At 44.4% G+C, this 9,845-nt stretch overlaps 1 pseudogene; it reads left to right on the top strand.

Moving 5' to 3' along the window:
• The first annotated feature begins 7,405 nt into the window (after positions 1-7,405).
• Positions 7,406-8,613, top strand: LOC123142657 (peroxidase 2-like; annotated as a pseudogene).
• The last annotated feature ends 1,232 nt before the right edge of the window (positions 8,614-9,845 follow it).

Genomic DNA, 9,845 nt, shown 5'->3' on the forward strand with positions numbered 1-9,845 from the left:
AAGAGGTGGCGCACGAGAGCAGTTTACTAGTTCCAGACTATGTACTGCTATGATGCCACCAAGGGCAAGCCTGAGGGCGATCTTAATCCTGCACAGCAGAAAGCTTTTGAGAAGATCGATACCCTCTTTAAAGGCACCCTTGTGAGTGTTCTTGACGATTCCATTGTGGATTCGTATATGTCATTTGATAACGGCAAGGACATGTGGGCGGTGCTCGAGGCCAAATTTGGGCCTAGGGTGCCGGCAACGAGTTGTACGTCATGGAGCAATTCTATGACTACAAGATGACTGATGATCGCTCTGTTGTCCAACAAGCTCATGACATACAGTCGCTCGCAAAGGAACTTGAGTACTTCAAGTGTGTGTTGCTGGACAAATTTGTTGTCGGAGGCATCATTGCCAAGCTTCCACCTTCGTGGAACATTTTTTCTACTTCGCTGAAACACAAGAGACAGGAGTTTTCCATTTTGAATCTCGTTGGTACTCTTGATGTTGAAGAGAAGGCGAGAGCAAAAAGACACATGTGCTCGAGTTGCTGAGGGAGCTTATAGTGCCCACATGGTACAAAAGAAGAACTTCCAGCCCAACAAGTTCAAAAATAACAAGAACAAAACTCAGGGCAAAAGGCAAGTTTGATGCAAAGAACAATCCGTCACATCCTACCAACTTCAAGAAGAATTCTCATAAGAAGGGGAAGGGACTTTGCCATGTCTGCGGTGAACCTAATCACTGGGCTCCGAGATGTCCCAACCGCTTTGAGGAGCGCAGCTATGAGAAGAGCGGCAAGTCCGCTAATGTTGTCATCGGTGATACTGATATGAAGGAATCTGGGTACAATATTTTTCCTACCATCCTTTCAGTATTTCAATCTCCTGATTGGTTAATTGACACCGGTGCCAATGTACATGTTTGCGCTGTCGCCTCAATGTTTTCTTCTTACCAGGTCACAGGGACTTCTCCTGTGCTGATTAGGAACGGGTCACATGCCATTGTTCGAGGTCTCGGTACGGTTGATCTGAAGTTCACTTCTGGAAGATCGTGCATTTGAAGAATGTTCATCATGTGCCGTCCATCAATAAGAACTCGTTAGTGGTTCCCGTTTATGTCGAGATGGTTTTAAGTTGGTTTTTGAGTCCAATAAAGTTGTAATTTCTAAGTGTGCAAAATTTGTTGGAAAAGGCTATGAGTGCGGAGGCTTGTTCCGCCTGTGTTTGTTAGATATTTGCACTAAAGTTATTAATCATGTTTGCCACGATAATGAGTCTAATATTTGGCATTCACGGCCTAGTCATATTAACTTTGGTTGCATGACGTGGCTAGCTAATACGAGTTTAATTCCGAAATTCACCACTGCGGAGGCAATCTGATCTTTGTGAGATGAATGGCGTGTTGACAAAAGGTGGAAAGAAATACTTCATGACGTTGTTTGATAACTCCACTAGATATTGTTATGTGTATCTTCTGAAATCAAAACACGAGGCTTTAAATTTCTTCAAAAACTATAAAGCTGAAGCAGAGAACCAACTTGATCAAAAATTAAACGGCTTATGTCTGATCGTGGTGGAGAGTATTTTTTCAATGAATTTGATTTGTTTTGTGCAGAACATGGTATAATCCATGAGAGGATGCCTCCCTACTCACCTCAGTCAAATGGGGTAGCCGAAAGAAAGAATCGAACTCTAACAGATTTGGTTAATGCCATGTTAGACACATCGGGTCTCTCCAAGGCATGGTGGGGCGCGCTAATGACTTCATGTCATATCCTAAACCGAGTTCCCACAAAGCATAAGACCATGACTCCATTTGAGGAATGGGAAAGAAAAGATTAAAACTCTCCTACCTACGTACTTGGGGTTGTTTGGCGAAAGTCAACACACCAATTCCCAAGAAGCGCAAGCTTGGACCAAAAACCGTGGATTGTATTCTTCTTGGCTATGCTTTTCATAGCATTGGCTATAGATTTTTTATAATAAAATCTGAGGTATCCGACATGCATGTGAAGGAAATATGCCCTAGAGGCAATAATAAAGTTGTTATTTTATATTTCCTTATATCATGATAAATGTTTATTATTCATGCTAGAATTGTATTAACCGGAAACTTGATACATGTGTGAATACATAGACAAAACAAAGTGTCCCTAGTATGCCTCTACTTGACTAGCTCATTAATCAAAGATGGTTAAGTTTCCTAACCATAGACATGTGTTGTCATTTGATGAACGGGATCACATCATTAGGAGAATGATGTGATGGACAAGACCCATCCGTTAGCTTAGCACTATGATCGTTTAGTTTATTGCTATTGCTTTCTTCATGACTTATACATGTTCTTATGACTATGAGATTATGCAACTCCCGAATACTGGAGGAACACTTAGTGTGCTATCAAACGTCACAACGTAACTGGGTGATTATAAATATGCTCTACAGGTGTCTCCGATGGTGTTTGTTGAGTTGGCATAGATCAAGATTATGATTTATCACTCCGATTGTTGGAGAGGTATCTCTAGGCCCTCTCGGTAATGCACATCACTATAAGCCTTGCAAGCAATGTGACTAATGAGTTAGTTGCGGGATGATGCATTATAGAACGAGTAAAGAGACTTGCCAGTAACGAGATTGAACTAGGTATGGTGATATCGACGATCGTATCTCAGGCAAGTACCATACCGATGACAAAGGGAACAACGTATGTTGTTATGCCGTTTGACCGGTAAAGATCTTCATAGAATATGTAGGAGCCAATATTAGCATCCAGGTTCCGCTATTGGTTATTGATCGGAGATGTGTCTCGGTCATGTCAACATAGTTCTCGAACCCGTAGGGTCCGCACGCTTAACGTTCGATGACGATTTGTATTATGAGTTTATGTGTTTTGATGTACCGAAGGTTGTTCAGAGTCCCGGATATGATCACGGACATGACGAGGTGTCTCGAAATGGTCGAGACATAAAGATCGATATATTGGATGCCTATGTTTGGACATCGGAATGGTTTCGGGTGAGTTCGGGCATTTACCGGAGTACCGGGAGGTTACCGGAACCCCCCGAGAAGTATATGGGCCTTATTGGGCCATAGTGGGATTAAGGAGAAGGGAGTCTAGAAGGGCCCCCCCGAGCACAATCCGAATTGGGTGGGGGGCCGGCCCCCCCTTTCCTCTCCCCTCTCTCCCCCTTCCTTCCTCTCCTAATCCAACTAGGGAAGGGGGGGGGGATCCTACTCCCGGTGGGAGTAGGACTCCCCTTGGGAGCGCCATAGAGGGCCGGCCCTCCTCCTCCTCCACTCCTTTATATACGGGGAAGGGGGGCACCCCATAGACACACAAGTTGACAGTTGTCTTAGCCGTGTGCGGTGCCCCCCTCCACAGATTCCACCTCGGGCATATCGTTGTAGTGCTTAGGCGAAGCCCTGCGTCGGTAACTTCATCATCACTGTCATCACGCCGTCGTGCTGACGAAGCTCTCCCTCGACACTCAGCTGGATCGAGAGTTCGCGGGACGTCTCCGAGCCGAACGTGTGCAGATCGCGGAGGTGCCGTACTTTCGGTACTAGGATCGGTCGGATCGTGAAGACGTACGACTACATCAACCGCGTTGTCATAATGCTTCCGCTTACGGTCTACGAGGGTACGTGGACTACACTCTCCCTGCTCGTTGCTATGCTTCTCCTAGATAGATCTTGCGTGATCGTAGGATTTTTTTTGAAATACTACATTCCCCAACAGTGGCATCCGAGCCAGGTCTATGCGTAGATGTTATATGCACGAGTAGAACACAAAGAGTTGTGGGCGATAATAGTCATACTACTTACCAGCATGTCATACTTTCATTCGGTGGTATTGTTGGATGAAGCGGCCCAGACCGACATTACATGACCGCGTTCATGAGACTGGTTCTACCGCCGTACTTCGCACACAGGTGTCTAGTGGGTGTCTGTTTCTCCAACTTTAGTTGAATCAAGTGTGACTACGCCCGGTCCTTGTTGAAGGTTAAAACAACACACTTGACGAAAAATTGTTGTGGTTTTGATGCGTAGGTAAGAACGGTTCTTGCTAAGCCCGTAGCAGCCACGTAAAACTTGCAACAACAAAGTAGAGGACGTCTAACTTGTTTTTGCAGGGCATGTTGTGATGTGATATGGTTAAGACGTGATGAGATATAAATTGTTATATGAGACAATCATGTTTTGTAAAGTTATCGGCAACTCGTAGGAGCCTTATGGTTGTCTCTTTATTGCATAAGATGCAAGCGCCATGTAATTGCTTTACTTTACCGCTATGCGACAGCAATTGTTGCAAAAAGCAATAGTTGGCGAGACGACCATGTGACGACACATTGATAGAGATCAAGATGATTGAGATCATGGTGTCATGCCGGTGACGATGGAGATCATGACGGTACTTTGGAGATGGAGATCAAAGGCACAAGATGATGATGGCCATATCATGTCACATATTTTGATTGAATGTGATGTTTATCTTTTATACATCTTATTTTGCTTAGTACGGCAGTAGCATTATAAGATGACCCCTCACTAAATTTCAAGGTATAAGTGTTCTCCTTGAGTATGCACCGTTGCGACAGTTCTTCGTGCTGAGACACCACGTGATGATCGGGTGTGATAAGCTCTACGTTCACATACAACGGGTGCAAGCCAGTTTTGCACACATAGAATACTCGGGTTAAACTTGATGAGCCTAGCATATGCAGATATGGCCTCGGAACACTGAGACCGAAAGGTCGAGCGTGAATCATATAGTAGATATGATCAACATAGTGGTGTTCACCATTGAAAACTACTCCATCTCACGTGATGATCGTACATGGTTTAGTTGATTTGGATCACGTGATCACTTAGATGATTAGAGGGATGTCTATCTAAGTGGGAGTTCTTAAGTAATATGATTAATTGAACTTAGTCCTGATAGTTTTTGCATATCTATATTGTAGATCAATAAATTGCGATGTAGCTCCCTGTTTATTTTTTTGATATGTTCCTAGAGAAAAACTATGTTGAAAGATGATAGCAGCAATGATGCGGACTAGGTCCGTGATCGGATGATTATCCTCATTGCTGCACAGAATAATTATGTCCTTGATGCACCGCTAGGTGATGGACCTATTGCAGGAGCAGATAACAGACATTATGAACGTTTGGCAAGCTCGGTATGATAACTACTTGATAGTTTAGTGCGCCATGCTTTACGGCTTAGAACCGGGACTTCAGAAACGTTTTGCACGCCACAGAGCATATAAGATGTTCTAAGAGCTGAAATTAGTATTTTAGACTCATGCCCGAGTCGAGAGGTATGAGACCTCTGACAAGTACTTTGCCTACAAGATGGAGGAGAATTGCTCAACTAGTGAGCATGTGCTCAAATTGTCTGAGTACTACAATCGCTTGAATCAAGTGGGAGTTAATCTTCCAGATAAAATAGTGATTGACAGAGTTCTCTAGTCACTATCACCAAGTTATTGGAACTTCGTGATGAACTATAATATGCAAGGGATGACGAAAACGTTTCCCGAGCTCTTCGTGATGCTGAAATTGACGAAGGTAGAAATCAAGAAACGCATCAAATGTTGATGGTTGACAAGACCACTACTTTCAAGTAAAAGGGCAAGGGAAAGAAAGGGAACTTTAAGAAGAATGGAAAGCAAGTTGCCACTCCCATGAAGAAGCCCAAAGCTAGACCCAAGCCTGAAATTGAGTGTTTCTACCGCAAACGAAATGGTCACTGGAAGTGGAACTACCATAGATACTTGGCGGATAAGAAGGATGGCAAAGTGAACAAAGGTATATTTGATATACATGTTATTGATGTGTACTTTACTAGTGTTTATAGCAACCCCTCAGTATTTAATACTGGTTCAGTTGCTAAGAGTAGTAACTCGAAACGGGAGTTGCAAAATAAACAGAGGCTAGTTAAGGGCGAGGTGATGATGTGAGTTGGAAGTGATTCCAAGGTTGATAAGATCACCATCGCACACTCCCTTTACCTTCAGGATTAGTGTTGAACCTAAAATAAAAGTTATTTAGTGTTTGCGTTGAGCATAAATATGATTGGATCATGTTTATTGCAATGCGGTTATTCATTTAAGTCAAAGAATAATTGTTGTTCTATTTACATGAATAAAACCTTCTATGGTCATACACTCAATATAAATGGTTTATTGAATCTCGATCGTAGTGATACACATATTCATAATATTGAAGCCAAAAGATGCAAAGTTAATAATGATAGGGCAACTTATTTGCGGCACTGCCGTTTAGGTCATATTGGTGTAAAGCAGATGAAGAAACTCCATGCTGATGGACTTTTGGAATCACTTGATTATGAATCACTTGATGCTTGCGAACCATGCCTCATGGGCAAGATGACTAAAACTCCGTTCTCCAGAAAAATGGAGCGAACAACTGACTTATTGGAAATAATACATACTACACCAACCGCGTTGTCATAACGCTTCTGCTTATGGTATACGAGGGTACGTGGACTACACTCTCCCTACTTGTTGCTATGCTTCTCCTAGATAGATCTTGCGTGATCGTAGGATTTTTTTTGAAATACTACGTTCCCCAACAGCATGCTGGTACAATTATGGAGTCGAATGATGTGACTTTCTTTGAGGACATGTTTTCTATGAAGGATATGTTGTGTTCATCAAATCTGGAGATACCTACTCCATCTTGTGAGGAATTCGCTGTAATTCCTGAACTCACCATTGCAATGGAACACATTGAGAATCCTGTTGAGGATGACAATGAAACTCCTATAAGGAGTAAGAGACAGAGGACCGCAAAGTCCTCTGGTGATGATTTCATTGTGTACCTCGTGGATGACAAACTCAGGACTATTTCAGAAGCCTATGCATCTCCTGATGCTGACTACTGGAAGGAAGTTGTCCGCAGCGAGATGGATTCCATCTTAGCAAACAAAACCTGGCAAATCACTAATCATCCTTATGGGTGCAAACCTGTAGGATGTAAGTGGGTGTTCAAGAAAAATCTTTGACCTAATGGTACGATTGAAAAGTACAAAGCACGGCTTGTGGCCAAGGGTTATACCCAGAAACAAGGTGAATACTACTTTGATACTTACTCACCTGTGGCTAGACTGACCACTATTCGGGTGCTACTATCACCGGCTGCCTCACACGGTCTTCTCGTTCATCAAATGGACGTTAGGACGACTTTCCTCAATGGAGAGTTGAAGGAGGAAATTTACATGGATCAGCCAGATGGCTTTGTAGTACCTGGCCAGGAAGGAAAGGTGTGCAAGTTATTAAAGTCTTTATATGGCCTTAAACAAGCTCATAAGGAGTGGCATGAGAAGTTCGAAAGAACATTAACTGCTGCAGGCTTTGTAGTAAACGATGGTGACAAGTGTGTGTACTATTGCCATGGTGGGGACGAAGGAGTTATTCTTTCTCTGTATGTCGATGACATACTGATTTTTGGAACCAAACTTGATTTAACCAAGGAGGTTAAGGATTTTTTATCTCGTTGTTTTGAGATGAAGGATCTAGGAGTAGCTGGGAGATAAGAATGGTGAGATTGCACTGCTTCAGTACTCATCGTGGGCTACTACCACAAGAAGTGCCATAACACAGAGAAGATCGTGAGGGAGGTCGTCGAGGATGCTGTAAAAGCCAACCCTGGCATCGGCGCCGGGCTCATCCGCCTCTTCTTCCACGACTGTTTCATCAGGGTTCATCTTACGTGTGGCTATTTACGCATGCATGGGTATGTTTATGAATTGTGAGGTGGTACTAACGTGCTCGAGCCTTTTTGCCCAGGGTTGTGATGCCTCGGTTCTCCTTGACAACACCAGGCCAACCCACAGCCGGAGAAGTTCAGCATCCCCAACTTCCCCAGCCTCCGCGGTTTCAAGGTGATCGATGCGGCCAAGAAGAAGCTTGATAAGGAGTGCCAGGGCGTCGTCTCATGCGCTGACATCGTGGCCTTCGCCGGGCGCGACGCCACCATCTTGCTAAGTGGAAAAAAGAAGTTCAGCTTCCTCGACTTCCTATGGGGTGGCAGGAAGTCCAGCTTCGACATGCCGGCCGGCCGGTACGACGGGAACGTGTCCCTCGCCAGCGAGACCCTCCCCAACCTCCCCCTCCCTTCGCCAACATCAGTGTTCTCGAGGATATGTTCAGGATCAAGGGGCTCGGCCTCGAGGACATGGTCACCCTCTCCGGCGCGCACACGGTCGGGATCTCCCACTGCTCGTCCTTCCGTGACCGCCTCCCCCCAAGCGCCTCAGACCCCTCATCCATGGATCCTACTCTAGACGCATCCCTGCAGGGGCAGTGTGCCCGCGGCGGTGACCCCACTGTGGTTCAGGATCCCGAGACTCCCGATGACCTGGACAACCAATACTATGACAACGTGCAAAAACGCAAGGTGCTGTTCAAGTCAGATGCCACGCTCATGTCATCTGAGACAACATCAACGCTGGTGGACAGACACGCCAAGGACCCGCGGGAGTGGTTGAAAAAAATTCAAGGCGGCTATGGTGAAAATGGGCAGCATCGAGGTGAAGACTGAGGCCAACGGGCAGATCAGAAAGAACTGCCGGTTAGTCAACCAACGCACAAATGGCTGATCAGAATATGGCGTGCCTCATCTTAAGTTCTTGACTCCTAGCAACCGAGAGTAATCAGCATAAGCTCGTGATTTGGTGTGTGCTAGCTAAATTACCGGTGCTGTTTTTTTTCCTATGAAAATGTATTTTACTGGTTCATTCTTTGTTTTAAATCTGTATTGAATCTTTTCTGTGTACTTATTATGGAGAGAGGATATTGTCAAGGTATCTTCAGTTTGCTAAAATGGGAATTTCAACACTACCTTGCATGGAGCTGAATCTAAAGAAACACACTAACCCTGCTTATAAAAAATGTATTCCCTCCGTCCCAAAGTAAGAGTTGTTGATTTAGTACTACAAAGTTATACTTAATTAATCCCTCAAAAAAATTTATACTTAATTAAACCAAAAAATATTATACTTAATCAACGACATTTATTTTGAGACAAAGGGAGTACTAACCAGCTCGTTATTTCAAAAAAAAACTAGCATGATGATGGATGCATTTGCACTGCTTGATTTGTTTTTTCACGCAAAACTAGCAAGATGATTGATACATTTTCACCTATGTGCACCAAAAGCTTATGCTAAGCAAGATAAACAACTAAGTGATAGCAAGATATATGACATGTAACACTATGGCTATCACAAAGTAAAGTGCAGAAGTAAAGGGCTCGGGCAAGAGATAACCGAGGCACGCGGAGACGATGATGTATCCCAAAGTTCACACTTTCGCGAATGCTAATCACCGTTTGGAGTGGTGTGCAGGCACAATGGTCCCCAAAAAAGCCACTACGGCCACCGTAATCTCCTTACGCCCTCGCACAATGCAAGATGTCGTGATTTTACTAAGGGACCCTTGAGGGCGGTCACCGAACCCGTACAAATCACAACCCTTGGGGGCGGTGACCGAACCCGTACACTTTGGCAGCCCTTTGGGGTGGTCACCGGAACCCGTACAAATCGCTCGGGGTAATCTCCACAACTTAATTGGAGACCCCGAAGCTTTTCCCGAAGCTTTCCACCACAAGAATTGAGCTCCGCGACACCAACTGCCTAGGGCACCAAAGCACCCAAGAGGAACAAGTTCAAGGGTGCTCAAACACCCAAGAGTAATAAGCTTCTTACCTTCACTTGCACGTATCACCGTGGAGAACTCAAACCATTTCGCCAAATGCAATGGCAAGGGCACACGGAGTGCCCAAGTCCTTCACTCTCAAATCTCACCACAATAACAAAAGCTATGGAGGAAT

The sequence above is a fragment of the Triticum aestivum genome, chromosome 6D (genome assembly GCF_018294505.1).
Source record: "Triticum aestivum cultivar Chinese Spring chromosome 6D, IWGSC CS RefSeq v2.1, whole genome shotgun sequence".
NCBI classification, from domain to species: domain Eukaryota; kingdom Viridiplantae; phylum Streptophyta; class Magnoliopsida; order Poales; family Poaceae; genus Triticum; species Triticum aestivum.